Source organism: Eupeodes corollae, chromosome 3, assembly GCF_945859685.1.
Source record: "Eupeodes corollae chromosome 3, idEupCoro1.1, whole genome shotgun sequence".
NCBI classification, from domain to species: domain Eukaryota; kingdom Metazoa; phylum Arthropoda; class Insecta; order Diptera; family Syrphidae; genus Eupeodes; species Eupeodes corollae.
The window spans coordinates 128,710,315-128,735,804 of record NC_079149.1 but is presented as its reverse complement, the minus strand read 5'-3'; the positions used below and the strand labels follow the sequence as shown (position 1 = coordinate 128,735,804).

Sequence of the window (25,490 nt, the reverse complement as noted above, 5' to 3'; positions counted from 1 at the left end):
ATTAAAAATGTTTTATAATTCTTATGCTCGCACTCCAAACACCACACAAAGCATTCCTCATATTGTAATTAATTGCGATGCAACATTGAGGAATTTATTTATTTCAAGCTTCAATAAAACATTTTGTTTTAGTGGGGTAAATGGGGTCACCACCCATGTCTGTCTGTAACTGATTTACACGGAATTTTTGTTGTGTCCCCCCCAATATAGTGATAAAGATAAACCACATCTCAATTATTAATTCCACACTCATCATTCTGAGTACGAGTCCGACTCCGACTCCAAGACCGCTATATACAAAAATCTAGCCTCATATATGGATTTCATAGGAAATCGTAAAAACACAACATTCCAGATTAAAGTCCATTCATCTTTGTTTGGATCTCCTAAATAATCATCCATGTCCATAACTCCACGTTCCGCCATCAAACTTTGGAAAACAAACTGACAAACAAGAAACAAAAACAAAAAACTCAAGAACAACAACCCACAAGACGCACTTTGAATAGATTAATAACCTACTATATAACATCCAAAAGCCACGCTAATTATTCCCAGATGCAACGCAACAGCAGCAGCCAGAGATACCCTCCAAATCCAAAGAGACAAGGAATCATATAGAGTGGTGTACTTAACTGCATTCGATTCCATGTAAATTCGATGTAATGGAAACCCATAAAAATAGTTGCATATACACCCATCCTCTCGGTCATTTAGGATCCAATAAATTTTCATAAGAAAATCAGAAATAATAAAAAGAAAAATATATAAGGTAGTAGGAACCCAGTCCCAAAGAGCTAACCACATCACAGCCCCGAGCTCCAGAGCCACCAGCTAGAATCAGAGACAGAGCCACTCACAAAGTCACAGAGTCACAGAGTCCTGGAGTCACACTATAGATACGGAGTACCTACATATATTGAAACTCTGTGTGAAATTACTTGGAAAACGATAAAAGTCCGCGCGCACACAGAAACTTTATGGTCAATTGACGTGCGGACATTTATAATGCTCGTCTCTTTTCAGTTCTCTGTTTTCTCGATGGCGATGGTTTCAGATTCGAGATGGAGAGTGGCTATCAGTTCACTAAAATAAAAAAAAGCAAAAATGCATCACTGTCTATAGCTAACTATGTGCTCAAGTATATCTATAACTTTAGGAAACCCGATTAAGTCATATTTGGACTGAGGAGACGAAGGTTCCTCCACAATGCGGATGTCCATGTCCAACAGTGTGCTGTGCTGTTCTACAACAACAGTATACTAGTAGTTCGGAAAAATATGATCCTTGTCGATTGAGCGTATTTCTCACTCTTTATGAATCCCAGATTAGACGAGAGGATTAACTACCTGCTGTTGCATTCGTTGGGAAGTGATTTCGAATGACGTGTTTCTCTGTGTCTATATCTACGGCAAAAAAGTGTGAGAACTTACCGTGTATAAATCTTAAGGAATTTAGCTTGTTCTTGGAGAAAGAAGTCTTAGTGGGTGGGCAAAGTTGGATTCCTTTAGGTTGAGTAATACTTTCGCAGAAATTGTAAGTAAGTTTAGACAAGAGAATGAATAAATTAAAACTTCGACATTAAGATATGGTACTTCCGCAATGACGCCGCCGCAGCCACAAAAGGTTTTACATATGTCATATCGATTAATTCGATAAAAAATCGATGCATCGTATAAAGGCAACTCATTTAAGATTTCACTAGAACTTTGTGAGAATTGCCTTAAGTTTTAAGGCCAATTTGCTGAAACGAAACTTAAATATTTATATTCAACATAACCGCTTATCATATAAGAGCTCATGTTCTACTTACGCTGTCCTTCAGACTAATCAGAATATTATAGCAAAGTCATTGATTAGTGACAGATAAAAAAGTGACAGATGTCAAATTTGCTTGAAAAGAAACAGTGTATTATTGGTAAGTTTGTGTTAATGTTTCACTATATGTACTCGTATAAATAGTTTTACAGTAACGCTACTTATTATTAGTGTAGACCCAGCTTTGACATTTCTGTCAATAATGAAAATATTTCAGCAGTAAAGTTTAACTTTGTTTAGAGAAAACCGAATTATGGTTTGACAAAATCCGTTTTGACGATTTCCAAAAAAGAAGGAACAAATAAAATTGACTAAGAACAAAAACCTCTTATAATTTAAGATTTCACTAGAACTTTGTGAGAATTGCCTTAAGTTTTAAGGCCAAAAAAAATATTTATGTTCAACATAAACGCTTGTCACATAAGAGCTCATGTTTTTCTTACGCTACTTAAGTGTCGTCCTAGCAAATGGCCTTCAGTCTGATCAGAATATTAAAGCATAATCATTGATTAGTGACAGATAAATAAGTGACAGATGTCAAATTTGCTTGAAAAGTAACAGTGTATTATTTATAAGTTTGTGTAAATGTTTCACAATAGGTCTGTCCGCGTACCCTCCCAAAACAGTCCAATTTTACAAAAAATACGAAATTTAACCAAATCCTGTTCACGTCGTCAAAAGTTTCGTAGTTCTTCGTAAAAGAGAGCGCTCATGAGAGATTAAAATATTTCCATAACCTACGAATTTTAGCACAAGAAATTTCTTTGGTGCTCATGTTTTACTTACGTTACTTAAGTGTAGTTCTAGCAAATGACCTTCAGTCTGATCAGAATATTATAGCAAAATCATTGACTAGTGACAGATAAATAAGTGACAGATGTCAAATTTGCTTGAAAAGTAACAGTGTATTATTTATAAGTTTGTGTTAATGTTTCACAATAGGTCTGTTCGCTTACCCTCCCAAAACAGTCCAATTTTACAAAAAATACGAAATTTAACCGAATCCTGTTCGCGTAGTAAAAAATTTCGTAGTTTTTCGTAAAAGAGAGCGCTTATGAGAGAGCCCAAAAAATTTCTTTGGCTAATTTGTGTCAAATTTGATAGAAATTCAAATAAATTAAATAAATTGTTCGCTTTTGCTGTCAGTTATAAAATTTCAGAACAAATTTTCAAAGAAAAGCAACAAGACAGTATTGTGTGCAAAAATTTGCTGTTTTCCCGTTCGCTTACTTTTTGTAGTTTTTGTTTGGTGAGAGAATTTTACTCCCAGTCTTTAAAATATTTCTTTTTAGGAATTTTAGTGCAGAAAGAACGCGAACGGACCTTATATGTACTAGTATAAATAGTTTAACAGTGACGCTACTTATTACAAGTGTAAACCCAGCTTTGAAATTGATGTCAATTATGAAAATATGTCAGCAGTAAAGTTTGACTTTGTTTAGAGAAACCCGAATTTTGGTTTGACAAAATCCGTTTTGACGATGCCCATTAAAAGGAGGAACAAATAAAATTGACTAAGAACAAGAACCTCTTATAAGAAGGTGGTAATTAAATTGCTTGAAGTTTAAAAATGAACGGCCTTCAGACTAATTAGAATATTATAGAAAAGTCATTGATTAGTGACAGATAAATAAATGACAGATGTCAAATTTGCTTGAAAAGTAACAGTATATAATTTATAAGTTTGTGTAAATGTTTCACAATAGGTCCGTTCGCGTACACTCCCAAAACAGTCCAATTTTAAGAAAAAATACGAAATTTAACCGAATACTGTTCGCGTTCTGAAAAATTTCGTTGTTTTTCGTAGAAGAAAGAGCGCATGAGAGAGTAAAATATTTCCCCAACCTACGAATTTTAGCCCAAGAAATTTCTTTGGCTTATTTCTGAAAAGCGTCAAATTTGATAGAAATTCAAATAAATTTAATAAATTGCTTGCTGTCAGTCATAAAATTTAAAAACAAATTTTCAAAGAACAGCAACAAGACAGTAATATTGTGTGAAAAATTTTATGTTTTCCCGTTCGTTTACTTTTTTGTAGTTTTTGTTTGGTGAGAGAATTTTACTCCCACTCTTTTAAATATTTCTTTTTACGAATTTTAGTGCAGAAAGTACGCGAACGGACCTAATATGTACTCGTATGAATAGTTTAACAGTGACGCTACTTATTATTAGTGTAAACCCAGTTTGACATTGCTGTCAATAATGAAAATATGTCAGCAGTTAGGTTTGACTTTGTTTAGAGAATACCGAATTTTGATTTGACACAATCCGTTTTGCCGATGTCCACTAGAAGGACGAAAAAATGGAAATGACTAAGAACAAGAACCTCTGATAATTTAAAAATGAACGATTTTGGTGATTCACTTGGAACTAAACCAAAGTTCAACAATGTGATTTGTCAGTTGTGACATATTGTAACCCCACACCAGTCATCTCGAATTTACAAAATTGAGAGATTTAAGTTTGCACCTACCTGTCAAATCGGTGCACAACCGGCTGGCCCTTCAGATTAAGTATTTAGCTCAGTTTGTTTTTCAAAAAAGCGCAGCAAAACAATTAACATTTTGTTTAAGATTGAGAACCTTCAAATCTCGAAATATGTCCCTTTGTACATGATATTAAACTTGTCATACAATATAAAGTTAGAAAAATTAAACGTCACTATTAAATAAAAATTAAAAACTAATAATTTGACATTTAACCAAGAATATTAAACTCGCCCATTCACATATGATGTACGCGTTCATTTACTGAATCAAACAATGGTTGCGTTCAGATTGTTGATTTATGTATACAAATCTAAATACATATTACTGTCAACAATTAATTGTCTGGCTAGGAAGCGACCCATTGGCACCATTAAATATTTGTAAATATTATCGTGTTGTAACAACTGAAATTTGCATTTATAAAACTTCAAAAAGTATGAAATTAAATATTTAAATATTACGATTGTATCTTCTTGTAAAGAATCTGTAAAATGGATTTTTGACAGATATTAGCCAAAATGTACAAATGGAACATTAATTCTTAAGAAATTCATTATTCGTTAAAAAAATATTAAGTTTAATTTAAAGGAAAAAATGACCCACATGTCAAAAACTTCATTCTTCGTAGTTAAAAAATCTTCAGAAGTTTTTCCTTAAATAATATTCCAGCTGTTGTTTGATTTAAAAATATTTTTGTCTATTGATTCAAGACAAAATATTAAGTTTCTTATCATTTTTGATCAAACAAGTTGTCAAACTTCTGTTTAAAAAATTAAATTAGAGTGAAAAAGAAAATGAAAAGATTTAAAATTTGATTTCCGAGTGAATAAGTTCAGATTGATGTATATTTTTTTCCATCGGATTGTTGTCCGAGAAAAAATATATCTTAAGGAAAATGTACAGTACTTAAAACTTTTTCAAGGGAAACGAAATTCCCTAAAGATTTCCGTTAATGGAGCATATTTTGAATGGTCTACCTTATTCATATTAAAAATTTTAGTTTCTTATGTGCTTTTTATAAAAAATGCCAATCACAATTCTTTAGCTGACAATTTTCTAATGAAAAACAACTGTCAACTCCAACTGTCAAACTACTATAACGAAACGAGACAAAACAAACAGAATCCAGCTGTGAATTAAAATTTCAATCAGCCCCTCACAACTCAAAGTTATATTGTCAATATTATAAAGCCCTTAAAAGAAAGTACCATATCGCACTTAAATGAAAGAAAAAAAAAACATTAAATGTAATCGATAAATAGATTCACGATATGTGTTGATATTACAGTGACTGCGCCACCCCTCTTTTATAGTAAGTTAGTTGTTAGTTCATTCACCCTGTCATTCTGTCACTTTGGGCACGCACATTTCGTACCTCTATAATATATACGAAACGAACGGAGCTAGGCTAGGAGTTTATAACAAAGGCACATATACGAGTATACGATGTAAAATAATAATCAACGACACACTTGGCAAGGCAATCTGTTTAGTTTTTAATCGTATGCCTGCTGACGTCCTTTGACTTTACTCTGCTCCTACACACAACATGCCTCACTTCACCACTTCACTAAACTTGTGTCCTAACTATAAACTTGTTTGCCACTAGACTTCTTTTCTCGCACATTGTAGTAGAATACGTACCCTAATATACAGCTATGGACAAAATAATAGGAACATTTCTTACTTTGCTGGTTAATGCTTACCTGACTCACGATCCATTAAAGGCAAACATACGTCATGCATACGTCATTTAAGAACATTTATGCATAAATAAAACAGGTCCAACTTTTAAGCCCTAAGGCATCCCAAATATACTTTAATTTCAACGAAGCTCTGATTTCAAAATATCAATATTTATGTTTTTAGTTTGTATTCCCAAAAATTGGACCTGGAACTGGTTGAGAACCAAAACCAGAGTCTTTTATATGCAGCCTCCAGCATTTGGACTCCACAATCTTGACATTCAGTAATACTTTTCAAATATTACAAATTCAGGAACATTAACAATATATTTACAAGTGCTAATGAAAAAATTACCAGAATTGGGAAAATATGTTCATGTCATAAAATTCAATTGAAGCATTTCAAATACTAATTAAATATTAAATAGAATTGAAAAGCTTCAATTATTTAATAAGTGTAATTGAATACAAGAGTAATGATAAAAAATAGTAATGATTACTTTTTACACTAATTAATACATACAAATGTAATTAAGTATTAATTTCGCCAATTACATTTACTTGATAGAAACAAATGATTTCCTGAAATGTTGCTCTGAATTAAAAAATAAATAAATAAATGTACTTAACAGTAAATTAAATGTGCTTTTCCATCCATTATGCAATTTTCAATTACATGTATTTAGCAAGTGCAATTTTTCAATTACAATTACAAGTAATTGAAAATTACAATTGCAATTACAAGTATTTGAAATGTATATTTGTCAATTACAACTACAAATAATTAAGAAGTATATTTTTACAATAACGTGTAGTTGTAATGCAAATGAGGGCAATTACTAATTAGGTTAGGTTAGGTTGAAGTGGCTGTCCAAGACGGAAACGAAAAAACTTAGGCCAGTTTAATGGCCCATTGCGATACCACATGAATCTTGAGGCTTCCTCCTAAACTCAATGGTACCAGTTTGAGTCCCTTACGAAACGTGAGGGGTTGATTATGCTGATATGATTTAGATCGTTAAAGAAGAGCAGAGAGGAACTGTTTCTTCCTCGTCCATACAGCTTCTGCAAAAGTCATTTAAGAATACGCCTATTATCGTGGCGTGCTTTCCCATTAGATAGTGTCCGGTTATGACACCTATTATCAAGCTTATATGCGGTCTGCTTAGACAGAGCAAGCGCCTTGAACGTTTTAAATCCAGTATTGGCCAGATGTTTTTTGTGATCTGAAACGTGGTGATGTTTTTTCACCTGGTGCCTGCCCTCCTCCAAGCGTCTTGCATTAGCAACAGTTTTCAAGTAGCGATTGGTATGCCAGTGTGTGCCAAACGTGGTAGGATGGGATGTACTGTACCGTTCCTGGCGAGTTCATCTGCCTTACAACTGGAACCTAGAATGTCTATATGGCCCGTCACCCAGCAAAGGTGAATTTTAAACTGTTGTGCCATCTCCATTAGAGATGATCGACAGTTATGGCCTGTTATAGAGTTTGTAGAGACAGAGTCCAGAGATTTGATAGCGGCCTGGCTATCTGAGAAAATACGGATATCAGATGTCGATATTACGTTTTCTTTAAGCTAGGACAAGACTTCTGTTATCGCCGAAAGTTCCGCCTGGAACACGCTACAATGATTGGGAAGGCGGAATGATAGCCTTAATTTCAGACGTTTAGAGTACACACCTCCACCAGCTCCTTCTTTTGTTTTTGACCCATCTGTATAGAAATGGATTGACTCATCTTCCAGGAATGTCCTATCCTCCCAAAAAGATCTGGGAGGTATAGAAATCTCAAAATTTCTGTCGAATTGCAGTTGGGGGATGGTGTAGTCTATGTGCTTTGGTATTGATTCTAAATACCTAAAAATTACGGAGTGGCCAATGTTGTTGTTAGTCCACCGCGACGAAGCTATGAGGCGAATAGCAGAGCTTGCAGCTATTTGTTTGCTAAACATGTCAAGAGGTGTTAGGTAGAGGAAGGTGTCCATTGCCGCCGATGGGGTCGTGCGAAGCGATCCGCTTATACATAGGCTAGCTGAACGTTGGACTTTATTTAACTTATACCTGTTTATACCTTTCTCTAAAGCAGTCCACCATACTGCCACACCTTACATTAAAATCGGTCTGATTAACGATGTGTATAGTCGATACGTGATTCTGGGTTCTAAGCCCCATTTATTAGCAATAGCTTTTTTGCAAGAAAAGAGAGCTATAGTAGCTTTTTTGACTCTTTCCTGTACGTTGCGTTTCCAATTTAGTTTTTTATTCAAGATAAGACCCAGGTATTTAGTCTCGCCTGAGAATTTTAATTGGATTCCTTTAATACAGGGACGATTGACAAATGGAATCTTGTATCTCCTCGAAAATAAGACCAAATCGGTTTTGTGTGGGTTAACACCCAGTCCACACTGATCAGCCCAAAGAATTGGTCTGTCTAAGGCATTTTGTAAGAGTTTTTTTAAGGGGGTTAAGATGCTTTCCTGAAACTGCTATAGCAACGTTGTCTGCATAGGCTATCACTCTGAACCCCTCCGCATCCAGACTAGTTAGGATTTCATTCACCACTAGGTTCCAGAGGAGAGGGGATAGAACACCACCTTGCGGTGTCCTTCTACTAACGAATCGTCTGCCAATTGATTGTTCTGCTAGTAAGCATTAAATGAATTAACTCCCAAAGCGAACTCTCTACATTTAGAGATGTTAGTGCAGATGTGATTGCAGATTTGTCCACGTCGTTAAAGGCGCCTTCGATGTCAAGGAAAGCAACCATAGTGAACTCTTTATGATGAAGGGAATATTCGACGGTGCGCACTAAGGTGTGTAACGCTGTTTCCACCGATTTACCTTTAAAGTAGGCATGTTGAGACGAAGACAGAAGTCTTGTATCAATACTTGCCCCTATATGGATATCAATCAATCTTTCCAAGGTCTTAAGAAGGAATGATGATAGACTTATAGGTCGTAGCTCTTTAGGATTGACTCGCGAGCATTTACCTGCTTTGGGTATAAAAACAACTTTAACTTCGCTCAATGCCGAGGGAACATGGACCACGTAAAGACAGCTGGTAAAAATTGCCTCATGGATAGGTGCAATTATGTCAGAACAATTAATAATTACTTGTAATTGAAATAAAAGTAATTACAAAAAGTAATCATTGTTTGACAATCTGATCATTTCAAATAATCAAGTTCTGTTCCTTTTATTTTGACCCTAGCTGTAGGTAAAAGTGTGTACAGAATGTAGATAGATGTCCAAGTAAGTTTTCCATCCCATTAATATCGGGCTCGTGTAGGTTGGGTCGGGGGTTAAATTGAATTTCAACCCCTTTTCTTTAACCCCTTATCCAGAAAAACTATATACATAAATATAATACTCATTTGCAATAAAAAAAAAGAAGGTTTTGGTGGCGAGCGCAGTAAAGTAGAAAAATGGGTGAGGAGGATAAGCGCAGAAACTGGGCCATCAGACTCCTTGGCGTTTCGAAATATGAAATGAATATCCCACGAAACTTAAACTACCCCATCAAGGATCCTCCCTCTCTCGTTATGTCGAGGACTAAGAGCGTTTTTTTCTCTGCGTTGGTTTTTATTTTGTGAGAATGGTAAATAGAATAATAGTTCCCGCAACGGGATTGGAATCCTTGTTGTTGTTGATATTTAATCCTCTTCCATATATCCAATCCAATCCGAATCCACTGCAGCAGTTCTTCTTAGCATCAGGAAGATAAAGTTCATGCGGGATTTTTCGTCGTTTTGTGGTATGGATGCGATGAACAAAAACGAGTTGAATAAGTCCAGATCCAGAGTTCGCGAGTTTCTATATGATGATGGATAGTTATAGGAAGACTTTTATGTTATTCCTATCTACCCAACTATTCGTTTAGACTGAAATGGGATTGAGTTTTTGAGTCCCACGGAAGTATGTTGCTTGGGGATTTATCTAAGGAAGACCTAAATAAAGTTTTTTTTTGTTTGTGTTAGTTTTGTTTTCATTACGAATTATTTAATGGATGTAGGAATGGCGCAGGTCTTGTTGTGGGTTGGTGAGGGTTGGTTATTTAGGTAGTTGATGGTTTTGTTGGTTGGAAGAGGAGAGATAGGAGAAGGCTAGGAATTAATAGGTTTTAAAAGTTTACAATTTAGTAAAACCCAAGATTAAGGCTTTTAATGGGATAGTGCACCTACATTAAATCCATTAAAGACTTATGTGAAATCTTTTAGAGAATTTTGTATGCGATGATGTCTTGAAATGATAAAGATTAACACACAAACTTTCTATGAAATTGAGATTCACCTGAGGTTGGGTTCTTTCCTCAAATATTTTGATATACATATAATTATCAATTTTGTAGGTTATGTTTGGATTGAGTTGAAATTTTCGGTTCAAATTTCTACCATTCTTGAATTTTGACACTATCGTGGGGAATAAAATAGGGTAAATGTATAATTGCTGTCGATTAGACGAGCACGATAAACACTAAACGATTCAATTTTGAAATTATTGATAACTGTGAAAGCTTATTACTAGCTCATGAATGAAAAATGTTTCCATAATGTGATTTAAGACAGTTGGACTTTTTCTTCAAATATTGAGGTTTGACACTAGTGTGGTGAATAAAATTGGTTAAAAATCCTTCTGGGTTTGAAAAGACTAAAAGTGGTTGACTTTTTCTTCAAATATTAAGGTTTAATTTTTGTAAGCAATGTGTGAACTGTGTTTAAATATTGGCTACATTTTTTCCAATGATTGGATTTTGACACTAGCATGGTAAATAAAATTAGTTAAAAATACTCCTAGTGTTGAAAAGACTAAAAGTGGTTGACTTCTTCTTCAAATATTAAGGTTTAATTTTTGTAAACAATGTGTGAATTGTGTTTAAATATTGGCTACATTTTTTCCAATGACTGGATTTTGACACTAGCGTGGTGAATAAAATTGATTAAAAATACTACTGGTGTTGAAAAGACTAAAAGTGGTTGACGTTTTCTTCAAATATTAAGGTTTAATTTTTGTAGGAAATGTGTGAATTGTGTTTAAATATTGGCTACATTTTTTCCAATAACTGGATTTTGATACTAGCGTGGTGAATAAAATTAGTTGAAATACTACTGGTGTTGAAAATACTAAAAGTGGTTGACTTTTTCTTCAAATATTAAGGTTTAATTTTTCTAAGCAATGTGTGAACTGTATTTAAATATTGGCTAAATTTGTTCAAATGATTGGATTTTGACACTAGCGTGGTGAACAAAATTAGTAAAAAATACTCCTGGTGTTGAAAAGACTAAAAGTCTTTTACTTCAAATATTGAGGTTTAATTTTTGTAACAATGTGTGAATTGTGTTTAAACATTGGCTACATTTTTTCCAATGATTGGATTTTGACACTAGCGTGTTGAATATAATTGGTTAAAAATACTCCTGGTGTTGAAAAGACTAAAACTGATTGACTTTTTCTTCAAATAGTAAGGTTTAATTTATATAGGCAACGTGTGAATTGCTTTTAAATAATAGCTATATTTCTTACCATGATTGAATTTTGACAATATCGTGGTGAATAGAATTGGTTTAATATCCCTCTGGTGTTGAATAAACCTACTAAAAGTGGTTGAAATTTGATAGAAACGATAAACAATAAACAATTAAAAGAAGGATGGTCTATGATGTAAAATAAAGTTTTTATTTTTTCTATTTACGTTTAAATATTTTTGGCTATGTGTGAATTGCGTTAAAATGTTAATTTAATGTTTGACAATGTTTGCATTTTGACATTAGCGTTTGAATTCAAATTGCCGTTTTGGTAATACTAAAATAAGCTAAAATTTGATGGAAAAATTAAACCCTTAATGAACTGTTGTCCGATTTTCTTTGAAATTTTTGACAGCTGTAAAAACTGTAGTGTTTTCATGAAGAAACAAACTAACTAACTATAATGAGAATTTTGTTTGCAAAGATCTATGACAATTGTTTAGAAAATAAAATAAACAACAAAAATAAAGAGACAAATATGTGCATGACTGACACTACCGTGGTGAAGAAAAAACAATTCAGTCTCCTCTGAAGCTGGAGTGGTTTCAATTGGATAAATTATAAAATTAGCAGAAGCACAGAATAATAAAATAATTGAGATTTTTCTTCAGGGCATTTTAAATTAATTTAAGAGTTTCAAAGACTACTTCACACGTCAAAAAGTTTAATTTGATCTCACCACGCTAGAATCGTCAAAAATGAATCATGGTAGAAAAATTAACCAACATTTTCTGTTAATCGCTTTGAGATGACTCCACTCGGTAAATTTTGACACTAGCATGGTAAACAAAATAAAATTCACCTTTATTAAAAACAGGTTATAAAAGTGGTTTAAATCTGATAGAATATAAAATTACAAAAGCAAAACCTAGAAAAATGAGATTTTTCGGTAAATTTTTTAAATTTGTCTTTTAAAGTTGAAATTTGTATAAGAATTTATTTTTAGGGGAACAAAGACAAGTATTTCTTTTGTGGTTTCTCAAATACTTAGGACATTTTATTCAAATTTGAAATTAAAAAAATCCTTCATACAAGAAAGAGGTGAATTCGATCCCACCTTGAACTAAATGTCAAAAATTAATCGTGGCAGAAACTGTAACCAAAAATTGTTTATGAATTGTGTTAACATATTGGTCAAACTTTGACACTAGCGTGGTGAATAAAAGTAAATATTTTCAACCTTTAAGTTTGAAATTTTAAAATTTAAGCTCCCATTGTTTTCCCACCAAGTGAATGTTTTTTGATATCCACAATGTTGAATACGACCCCTAAATCCTATAGTTATGCAAAAAGCCTTTAGGCACTTGTTTTTACAACAACTTTTTTTTTATTAAAAAAAAGTTAAACATATATTTTTAATCAACCATACTTGTCGCTTTGCCCTAAAACCATTGAACTCTCATAACTTACAAAAAAGTCTGTAACGTCAAAGAATACAAAGCTTGGAATAAAAAACATCTAAAAGAATCGCACAATAGTTTTGTCAGAGGACAACAAACTTTTTTTCGCTGCCTGACATTGAAAAATATATAAATTGTGGTTTTTATTCTACACTCTGCGAGTTTAATATAAGGATGATGCACTTCACCAAATTAGTTTTATATTTTTCTATCCCTTGCATCTTGGCAATGTGCCCATTTATAGAAAAGTTTGTCTACAAAAATTTTGTGTGCTCGCACTCGAAATGAAATGCACACACAAAAGATAGAGATAGAAGACTAAAAAAAGTGACAAAAGAACTCAACACTGTCCTATCGTCCTATCCTCGCCCTTTTTTCTTTCCTTGCCTTTGTGCCATGACTTTGAAAATGCATCTGACATAGGCTACAATATATACCGTGTAGACTGTAGAGTATAGTGACTCGTTTATATGAACCTTAATTCCATTCACCGATCAACTATGTTTTGTAAAGGCTTTAAGAAAATCCCCATCTCACGCATATGGAGCCATTTAGTGTTATCTGGAGGAGATGGAGAAACAAACCAAGGAAGAAGCTATGGCACCAGAACAATATGAAGAGGAAGGCAGAAGTCAAATCACGCCCCAAAGGCTCTATAATTAGCGACGGATTGGTTATATGTTTCTTCTGTTTGGTTACGAAAAAGAACAACGCACCAGAAAAACAACAAAATAATCCAAAAAATATATTCTGGCGTGGACAAAATAGTCTTCAGAGTCTCATACAAATTTAAGTTTTGTAGAATAGGGTGATATTGGTTTATTGAAGATTTTGTTGATTTTAATCAATACCGCATATAAGACAGTGACAGATGACATTTTATCTTCATATCAAATAGCTGTCAATTCTTCTGGTTTTCGATCTTTGAAGTTGTGCATTTTAACCCTTTTTCTATTCTGAACATCTGTCAAAATGGTTCGTCAATTGCTGTTCTATTATTCTTTTACTCACAAATGTCAAGAGGTATTCACTGATCAGCTGTCAATTTTGATATTGACTCATACCTAAGTACATAGCAGACAATGTTTATATAAGACTCTTTGAAGGCACGTTTAAAGATTTTTTGCAAGAATTATTTGGGTGCGATATATGTTTAAGAAACGGCAAATGTTAAACGTCAAATGTGAAACGACCGATGTGAAAACCACCTTAAAAACAAATATATGACACAGTATCATTGCAACTGCCATTTTAGTTTGTTGAAACTTTCATTCATAACAATGTTTTTAGATTCAATGTTTGTGTACTCACGACATTTTTCGTTAAGTACATTTTTATGATTAACTGACTCGAGATAGAAGTTTAAGCAAAATCAAATCTCGTCTTCGAATTTATCGAAGAAAAAAGATTATGAGCCTCGAAATCTTTATGTTTATCTGCTTTTGTAAACAGTTGGTATTTGTTTATATTTTTTGACAGCTATACAAATTTGTGTCTTTGAATTCACCTATCCAAAACAAGGTTGAACGCATATATTATCACTGTCAGTTGAATAACTTTTTACCTGCGAGTTGTCAAAATAAAATGACATTTGACTTTAATTGCAAATATAATGGCACATTCACATCATGACATTCCTTTTCTCAACCTATAATTGTGTTTGATTCAACTTTCTTTTAAAAAATAGTGTATTTTAGTCTTACTTCAAAACATCATACAGTAAACCGTTATGTGGTTTTTCATTTTTTGATTTTCATAAAACGGAAATTGAAGATTCCATTAAAATTGTTCAATGGTGGTGTAACGAAAACTATTAAAACCAAAAAAACAACCAAAACAAAAACGCATCTGAAACTATACACAGCTTAACATCGCCCAGGATAGAGCCCTCGAGGCATTATTTAACAACAACAATCTTAACGAAGAACGACTAAACCAAGAGGCCTATCTTTAGTTTACAAAGAATTAGATGAATGAAGTAGGCATATCTATACGAGAGGACTTCTAAATTATCCTCCATATACCAAACCAATATGCAGCAAGTATAGGCACATTTATATGAGTTGCATTCCCGTGTGAACGCGAATATAGAGGTAATGATTGAAAAGTCTATTTATGCTCGCTTCCAAGAGGAACATCTACAATATTTTATGGCCCAACATCAATTTTGAAATTACAAAGCCTACAAAAGCGTATAATGAAAATAAAAAAGAAAAGAAAACTAAATTGAGGAGCTACATCGCAAGTTAATTTGGTGGACGAGAGAGCTGCTGTGTTTCATTTTGGGTTGACGTTTGACACATGAGTAATGTGCATTTTTGCGTGTGTGATTCATGATTTTTAAAATAAAGAAAGAAAGAAACTCCATGATTACACTGGATCTGGCTGGCTGGCTTGATGGTTGGTTGTAACACTCAGAATTTGTTGCTTTATCGAAACTTACCACAGAAAAGGTCAGTTTAATGCTGCGCTGCACGCTCAGGTTGAGTGAATCATTATATTGATTTTAAAAAATGCTTTCTTTGACAGAAATGAAAGTTACATGGTTATTTCAATTAGCTATGACAAAACAGCATACAAAACCGTTACTTTACGGGCACAATGTCTCGCACAGTAGAATTCCATTCAGAGTTGTGTTCAGAAACTTCAGACTTGGCATTTCCGGAGCCAAACCTCTATCACACTTCACTTTAGGTATAGTAGGTACGTACCTCAGGTGAGGTATGTTTTTCTTTGTTGTTTTTCAGATTTTCGTTTCTTGTTTTTGTAAATATTTCGACAGTCCGGTTTAAGTTGGTTGGTTGTTGCTTCTAAGAAGATCTTCTTTGCTTTGTTGATGTAAGAAAAGACAAAAAGAGGGAGTTACCTCGTTTTTTTGCTTTTTGATAGAGGTCCACATAAATTTAATTCGATGGATAAATTCAGCAATTGATCTTTATCTTCTTTTATAATACTCACCGTAGCATAGTTGAATAAAAATGACTCATCGCAAAATTTAATGAATGAATGAATGGAAAGGTATGCGCGTGCCTTTAAGATGATGAGAATTTTCAGGTAGAGATGATTATTCTTTTTTGTTGAAAAAGTAAACAGAAAAGAACAGGAAGTGCGTTCAGTTCAATTAATGGATTTCAATTAAAAGCCTGTCATTGAGTTTTCTTTGTCTTTTAGTGGATTTGATAGTAAAGATTCCAGTTTGATCTATCTGTCAATCAAAGGCTTCTGTTTCAAGTGACCCTTGTGTATTGTCTTTATAGAATTGGCATCATTTAAAAAAATTCTAATTGTGTTATAACCTTAAGTCATCTGTCATTAACTGATACTAAAGTCATACGCTTAAGACTGTGTTCACACTGAACTCTTTTAATTTGACTCATTTTGACGTCTCATGACTTTATCTCGTTCATTAATTGTCATTAGTGGATATCATAGTTATATACTTAAGACTCTGTTCACACTCAACTCTTTTAACTCCACTCATTTTGACGTCTCATCACATTACATCAGCTGCCAGCGGAAGGGAATTAGATGATGTGAATAACGTCAACAGGTCTGTTCGCAACTCCTGCAGAACAGTAATTAACTAGAACTCTCTCGTTATATCAACATAATTATAGGCACTGATATCTTGGTTAGGTCTTTATTTAAAGCGGCTTAGATCAGAAGGATATGTGAATAACTTAATTATTTTGCTACTGGCACCATTTGATATTATCAACCATTATAAAGACATTCTATGGCGCAACCCGAACTAATGGCAGATGGAATTGTTCTTTAGCCACCTTGTTATGATACCTGCATGATTATATTACAGTTCATCAAAATGAACATTCAATTTCAGGTCATTTAATTTTATAACTTCTAATAATAAGGACATTCAATGCGCGTACACACAAACTCAGTTATATATATTTCTTGTTTGTGCGCCTGCATCTTTTATGTAGTATTATAAAGAAAACAAATGAAATCAATTGACAGCTGTCAATATAATATAAACGAAAATATTGTTCTTGTTTAATGATTTGTCAAATACGAGACATCTGCTGCCTTCTTTGTTGGATAATAACAGTTTATCGTTAAGTTTATTGTCATCATATGATGCACCACCCATTTTCTTGTTTGCATTTTTTGAACCATATCATTAATCAATTTTACTTTCTTGAACAATTTAAAATTATGGTGGTATTTACATGAGACATCTTTTTGACAGTTGAGATCTGTTCCATTTTATTCAAATTTATGTACTTTGAAGACATTTCCCTGGGTAAAATAAAGTATATATTCTTCTGTCAAATGCATTTGAAGTTCCCACAAAACTACTTGAATAAATTAACTTTTCTTCCCACACTATGAATTATTTTGAATAAGAATCCTTTTTTTTTAATGCCTCATTAAATTAATATAATTAAATTTTCAAGCAATTGCAAATTTCCTAAATGACATAAAACTCATTTTGCTTGTCATCCGCCATTGCTGCTGAAGTTTTTCTTTCTCTCTCTTAAATCAAAATGATAGGTTTGTTCGTTTTCAAAATAAAACAAAATTATGGAAACAATGCTCAAATGCAAATTCCTTGTTCAACATCCTGCTTGGCTGCATTTCTCATTTTGTCGGGTTTTCACTCGAATTGATATTTTATTATTTTTTTTTTTTGGTTGGTAAACAAAAGAACATCAAAAAATTAATTCACGCTGATTGTTCTGGATATGATGAAGATGATGATGGAAGTTCCTTAACCACCCAACTTACAATTCTATGCTTTGGCAGGGATGAATTAGTTAAAAAATGCTGACCAATTTAATAGTTTTATTCTTTTTTGGTTGAAGAAATATTTCATTATTTTTGTGGCAGTTGCAGCTTGCCATCTCAGTAGTTTGGGTTTCGGGGAAACAATCTAAAAATAAGAAAGGTGTGTCCGAGGGAAGAAAATGTGTGTTTTACCCACGTGATTCACTCACGTGGAAAGTTTAAGGATAGACTACGAATTATAATATGTAATAATAATAAACCTCATCACCACCGAGTTGAGTTTAGAAACGACGACGACGATGATGACGATGACGACGGGATTGGAATTAATTTTAAGGGATCACTGTGCTTCCCAGTGTCTGGGCTGGGCTTTGTTTGTCTGTTTGGCCATCCGTCCAATCGTCCATCTCGGATGGATGGATGGTCGGTTCGTCTATCCCAAGGGTTCAATGATTTATGTGGCATTTTTCATTTGCTAGATTGGAATTTCATTCTAAACTACCAAATGAACGAACAAAACTTGTCTTCGTCGTCCTACGCACGTGAAATGCATTTCAATTGCAACTGTAGCTGTAGCCCTCACCCGCTTTCCGAACTTATTTTCTTCATATACATAACGAAGGTATTATTCGATTCGTTTGATGATTTTATTTCCCGTCTGTATGGCTCTTCATCTTCACTTCATTCGATGTGGAGGTTCCTATTGGTTCTCTTGTTTGACTGATAGCGATCAGAAGACCATTTGAAAGATCACATTGTGTCCGCTGTCAGATGGACTGTCATAATTTATTTTATCATTTTTCCCTCACAACCCAACCAACTCGGGTAAAACAAACAGAACTAAAAACAGAGTTTGTCACGATTGCATTCATATCGTGGGATGTACTCGTATAGGTACTCTAATGATGGGGAACCTCAAGGAGACCATTTTGGACCAATGTTCTTTTGTTTGGCTTATCGGCGAGTTTATATTATCGAAAAATTTCCCTTTTATGGCATCCAAGTGATTTTTTATGGTCGATTATTCATGTGTCTAGTTGTTTTTTTTATTTTGTATCTTTGATTATTATTTCTGTCTTTTTCGGGGGATCATATATAAGATAGATGATGGTTATGGTAGCATGGGATCCACTTAATGTAAATGTACTGTTGCCGCCACACATGATCAATCAAGCTACCTACGATGGACGGACGCGGACGTTATACCTACGATTGTTTCAATGCCGCGCCGCTCCGCTGTCTCTCGGCAGAGTGTTGATTGTTGTGTGAATGGAAAAACCCAATACCTATCTCGAGGTCTTGGCATTTACAACTGTGAAACGTGATAGTTTCAAGGAAGAAGAATCTTCCTTTCAATATCTGATCTCATGTTAGTTCGGCTGTGGGTGATTAAACGATCCAAAAGTAAGATGACATGAAATTAATGAAATTCAGATTGAGAGAGTTCGGTGGGAGAAAGTGCGATTTAAAAAAAAGCAAATAAAATGAAAAATTCGAATTTATCTCCTTAAATGGAATCCAGAATTTACAATTTCGTGGAAAATGTATTGTTTGTGGAAATTAAATGTTTGGTTAATAGGTTGTGAATGTGATAGTGAGAGAAATGTTCATTGTTATTTGTTCTTCGGGGGAGACATCAAACGAATGTTAGTTTTTGTATGAATTTGACAAATTAAGTGGAACAAATTAATGACATTCTGAGAAAATAAGTTGGAGTAATCTTTCATCATTTACTTGTGATATCAACGATGCTTGTGTATAAATTAGTAAAGGGTTCTTAAGCTAATGGAAGTAATATATAATACGCGGCAATGTGACACCAAAGTGCTAATCAAGTAAAAAGGGGACCTACAACTTTCTGCCAAACTTGAAAATTTTTCCTGACAGGATTTTATAACTTTTGGGAGAGGCAGTCAAATTATCATGTCATGTAACGAAGAAAAATTTAAAAAAACTGTTCGCCCGAACAGGGACTTGAACCCTGGACCCTTGGATTAAAAGTCCAATGCTCTACCGACTGAGCTATCCGGGCTGTTAACCAAAATTCCTGAAATTAAGAAGCAGCTTAAATAAATAAATGAACTAATTAAAATTGAACAAACAAATTGTTGTGAAATTCTTCTTGAAATTTAGTTTTATCTTATCTTATATTCATTTGAATCATTCGTTGTTTTCGATAAGTTTCGAGGGAAACAGAACATTTTCAACATAATAGCAACACTTCTTTAGTGACATTTTTTCTGTCAGTTAACAAAATGACAGTTAAAAAGTCACTGACACAGATAAGATAAGGTATCGATATAATGACAGAAAAAATATTCGTTTATTCTGTTCAATAATATAACAGAATTTAAATACATATATATATCAAATGATACATAGGACTTTCTTGTACAGTGAATTATTGATTGTTAAAACTGACAGCTATATCCCGGAAATGCCAGATAGGAACTAAAAACCAATAAACTTGAACTTAACAAAATGTCTTCATTTTCTGCTTTATATCGAATTTCTCTAAAAACAAAAATTAACAGCAAAAGGTGACAGCTGACGAATTCTTTTAATAACAGCTACAAAAATTTAACAAAATAGCAATTATGAGGTGTTCAGGAAAATAACAGTAACTTCATAGTTCAGTTTATGTGATTCCTTTAGTATAATTTGACAGTTGGGCCAGACGGAACCAAAAATATCAGATATCTTACTTCGCTGAACACGCCTATTCTCTTATCTGTTAAACAATAGTAGCATGCTTCGATGACATAAGAGCCCCTTAATTATGTTTAGTTCAGTTTATATGATTAGAGTTCAGTTTATATTACAGACGGAACCCAAAATATCAGATATCTTACTTCGCTGAACACGCCTATTCTCTTATCTGTCAAAAATAGTAGCATCCTTCGTTGACATAAGAGCCCTTTAACTATGATTATTATGAAGAAATTTAGGAACTGTTTGCAGAAAGTACTGTCTAATGTCATTAATGCAAAAATGAGAAGTGTTCAGGAAAATCAGAGTAAATTCATACTTCCGTTTATATGATTAGAGTTCAGTTTATATTATAGACATATCTGTCAAAGAATAGTAGCATGCTTCGATGACATAAGAGCCCTTTAATTATGATTATTAGGAAGAAATTTAGGAAGTGTTTGCAGAAAGTACTGTCTAATGTCACTAATGCAAAAATGAGAAGTGTTCAGGAAAATCAGAGTAACTTCATAGTTCAGTTTATATGATTCCTTTAGCAAAATTTGACAGTTGGTCCAGACGGAACCCAAAATATTAGATTTCTTACTTCGCTGAACACGCCTATTCTCTTATCTGTCAAAAAATAGTAGCATGCTTCGAAGACATAGGAGCCCTTTTATTATGATTATTATGAAAAAATTTAGGAAGTGTTTGCAAAAAGTACTGTCTAATGTCACTAATGCAAAAATGAGAAGCGTTCAGGAAAATCAGAGTAACTTCATAGTTCAGTTTATATGATTAGAGTTCAGTTTATATTATAGACTTATCTGTCAAAGAATAGTAGCATGCTTCGATGACATAAGAGCCCTTAAATTATGATTATTATGAAGAAATTTAGGAAGTGTTTGCAGAAAGTACTGTCTAATGTCACTAATGCAATTATGAGAAGTGTTCAGGAAAATAAGAGTAACTTCATAGTTCAGCTTATATGATTCCTTTAGCAAAATTTGACAGTTGGGCCTGACGGAACCCAAAATATCAGATATCTTACTTCGCTGAACACGCCTATTTGCTTATCTGTCAAAAAATAGTAGCATTCTTCGGTGACATAAGAGGCCTTTAATTATGATTATTATAAAGAAATTTAGGAAGTGTTTGCAGAAAGTACTGTCTAATGTCACTTATGCAGTTATGAGAAGTGTTCAGGAAAATAAGAGTAACTTCATAGTTCAGTTTATATGATTCTTTTAGCAAAATTTGACAGTTGGTCCAGACGGAACCCAAAATATTAGATTTCTTACTTCGCTAAACACGCCTATTTTCTTATCTGTCAAAAATAGTGATTATTAAGAAGAAATTTAGGAAGTGTTTGCAGAAAGTACTGTCTTATGTCACTTTCTTCGATACTTACCATTAATTTATACTTACCATTGTTTTCTAAGCAATTAACAATTCTTGCTTCTCTCAGAATTTCAAATCTAATTTTCTTATTGGATTTAATTACTCCACATAAATTCTTCAACATATTTCCATTATGGTGAAATACTTCCTTTCCTCCAGGTTAAATTAATTATTTAAAAATTGCCAAAAATGTAACTCGCCCGAACAGGGACTTGAACCCTGGACCCTTGGATTAAAAGTCCAATGCTCTACCGACTGAGCTATCCGGGCCGCTGTCAAGAATATACACGATTGCAAATATAACGAACGATTCTAAACGGTCAAAGATTAAATATATAATAATGGCGCTGAATCAGAAATCACCATCGCCAACGTCGCGTCGTCGTTGTTGGCTTCGCGTCTCGGACATTTACCAGCTGCTGCTGCTATTGCTATACCTTCCATTCAACAGTGAAATATTTGTTTTGGCCAGGCAGCAAAAAAGCAAAAACAAACTACTCTAAAAATAGACTGGGGTTGATTATGGTACGGTTAGACGCGACACCATTATATTTGTTTATTATTTTTGTTGATTGCAATCTATGTGTTATGATTGTCCATCCCTTTTTCTTCTATGGTCGGTATGACTACCTTACCTGAGAGAATATGGGGTTTCCCAATAGCAAGCTCATTAATTGCTTGTTTTCTTTTTATTTTGTAAAATTTTAAAATTTTCCCCCTTTTTTTTGAACATTCGTTATCACCTGTCTACGTTCATATTTTGAAGGTTAAATTCGAATTAGTTGACATTTGTTTTGTTTACTCCGGCACCCTCGTAACTGTGTCATGACATTTTAGTACATTGACTGGTGATTTTCCTTCTTCCTCATCTCTAAAACAATAAATTCTTTGACAGTTCCTTAGATGTCGCTTCGTACGTTCTTCTCCCTATCGATATTAGCGCCACATTGATCACTAATTACCGACAAACTTTACAAAGAAGAACACCGATTTGCATTGTTAACTTGGATTTGTTATAAACATTTTGTAATTTATTATTATTTTTTTTTATTTAATTCAAAAATACCACAAACAAGGTTAAGCACAGATCAATGATTTTTAATTTAAAAACAAAAAATAAACTAAAGATTATGCAGATAGGTATTAAAAGCTATTTGTTTTTGGGGATTTCTGAAGAAATTTTAGTAAAAGTTTGTTTGTTTGACTTGAAATTTGTATTGAAAATATTAAGTGGGAGTATAAGCATGAAGGTCATGGTCATTTTAAGCTGTCAAATAAATATTTAAAAATTGATATCTATTATTGAATTGAAACTGAATGGGTTTGTGCAAAATATTTGTATGCTTGAATTCAAATTTATGAATAAGTACCTATAATCTGAAGTATTCTGCTCAAGGCATTTTATATCACCCATAGAGCTTCGAGGCTTGAATATTTTCGACTTCTGTTTAATAAATAACTCATCTGCTTAACTTTCTAGTCTGAAAAGCATTTTGTATTTTATGATTAATGTATTAAAATGCCAAAAATTCGATCCCGGAAACAAAATAAATGAATAGTATTAAAAAGGGCGAAGTTCATTGAAAGGCTCAGCTAATCAGTGGGAATTGGGTTTAAAAACAAAAAAAGCGATAGCTAACCTTATCCATTCTTTTGTCATTTTATAGAAATGAAAACATTCAGTGAGATCACTTGACATTAGGACCTCAAATCATGCAATTATCAATCATTTGACAATCATTTATTAGCAATTTTTCAAGACATCGTTTATTCTTTTGCATTCATTGTAAGTCCTGGCATTCAATAGCACTCTCCATAATTTTGCATTCAAATTATTACATGAACAAACTGACACATAGGTTTTCACTATCAACGATGCTACCACTGAACGACCAAAGTGACACCTGGTCAACTTTTAAGGAACTTATGAAGAATTGGAGAGAAATCACCAAATTTGTATGTTACATCAAAATCTAGCATTATTGACATTGACAGTATCTGTCGTTAAAAAAAAGAATGATTTGTCGAATGCTGTCATTTTCTTTGACAGAACTATCATAAATAATTTGAAGAAAATACGTTTGTTTTGCATATCTGTTTAAGACAATTTAATACCAGTCACAACTCCTCTTTTGTCAGATTAGAAATGACATTTACCGCTATGTGTAGATGACAAATTTTGCTCAAATTTGTATAAAGCTTGTAGCGTTAATGGCTGAATCACAAACAAGCTTCGCCTTCGGCATCATCTGACGTTTACGAGTTTAGCCACAGGAATTTAATGCATGCTATCACAATGGAGCTTCGAGCTCACGTTTCGTTTGACAATCGTAAGGAATAGAACGTAATGTAACGTAATGTGACTCCAAATGGAAGCTCTAGTTCAATTATCTGAACATTTACTTTGTCTGACAGCTCAACATCTGTAAAAAAATGTCATCGAACACAATATTTGCTCTTTATAGGGATGAAATAATAGAAATGTCATTTAAAGCGACCTCGAAGCAGGCCCACCGTAACGCAGACGAATCCGAAGCTGAAGCGTGTTTGTGATTCAGCCATAAAGTCTTAAATCTCAAACAAAGCTTTACAAAGTGCCTCATGACACAAAATCTCTGAATGGTTTTTATTATTACGTAGAAGATAAATCTATTACTTTCACAATTCCGAAAGGAATCCTTCAACATTTCGAAACTCGTCTTTTGAACGTATTTATTTGTTTCTCGTGACACTTCTCATGTCATGTGTATATGACAACTTTTGCTCCATTTTTTCTTAAAAACTTTTAGTAGAAACGTCTATTCGTTAAATTTAACCTTAATACAAAAATAATACCTTGAAGAGTTTCCTTTTGACACAAAATGTCAACATTCTTTTTGCTAATTGCGTAGAAACCTGCTGATATACGTCAAGTAACTGCTGTCACACTTTTGAAAGACTTCCTAAAATATTTCAAGAGCGACTCTTAAAGCATACATTTTGCAACCCACCTACTTTCTGCATATTAGCATCCTGAATCCTATTTTATTTTTATAATGCACAATACGTGTAGACCACCTTCCTTGAATCTTCTAAACCTACAAACTAAAAGGCATAATGAAATGTCAGGCAAAGAAAAAGGATATCACATCCGTTGCAAAGTGGGATGACGATGATGATGACGAAGGCGATGACTATGACGAAGGAAGACGACAATAATATGAGGATGATGAATCTTGATCGTACGTCAACGTTTTCTCCATCAACTTCGTTGTCATTGTCGCTAGTGTCGTTGTCGTTGTCATTGTCGCTGTCTGAAAAGCCTACCACTTCACCAATGTCATTTGTTATCCAAGTATCTTCCTGTTCGTTCTTTCATTCTATTTTTTTCTGCAGTGTTACTCCTTTTTTCATCGTTCTTATTCATTTCTTATTCCACAAAAGTAAAAGAAAGAAAAAGCAGTCTGCTTAAATTTTCCACCGTTATCCTCGTTAAAAGAATTTACGATGAAAAAAATAAAATAATATGAATGGAAAGATGATGACCGTTATTGTCTTCTTTTTATTTTCACGGTTGGTAACGTTAAGGTGACGTATCTAAAGAAGAATTAATGTCTGACAAGGGTTTAAATAAAGAAAATAAGAAAGTAAAGGAAAAAAATAAAAGAAAACCTCGTAGACAAATATGCAGCCAAAAACTCAGAATCAAAAACGAAAGATCCTAAAGGGATTTAATCCTCTTCAAGACTCTGTCGACT

The 25,490-nt window shown here is 33.5% G+C and overlaps 1 protein-coding gene and 2 non-coding genes across 3 annotated transcripts in view; 1 reads left to right on the top strand and 2 right to left on the bottom strand.

Annotated features, from left to right (window-relative positions):
• LOC129949037 (tyrosine-protein kinase Btk29A) overlaps positions 1 to 25,490 on the top strand; it is a 247,380-nt gene that overhangs the window by 21,003 nt on the left and 200,887 nt on the right. The window lies entirely within an intron of this gene.
• Trnak-uuu (transfer RNA lysine (anticodon UUU)) lies at positions 19,624 to 19,696 on the bottom strand. Its single transcript has one exon. It is a non-coding gene; the product is annotated as a tRNA-Lys (tRNA).
• Trnak-uuu (transfer RNA lysine (anticodon UUU)) lies at positions 21,951 to 22,023 on the bottom strand. The gene has a single exon. It is a non-coding gene; the product is annotated as a tRNA-Lys (tRNA).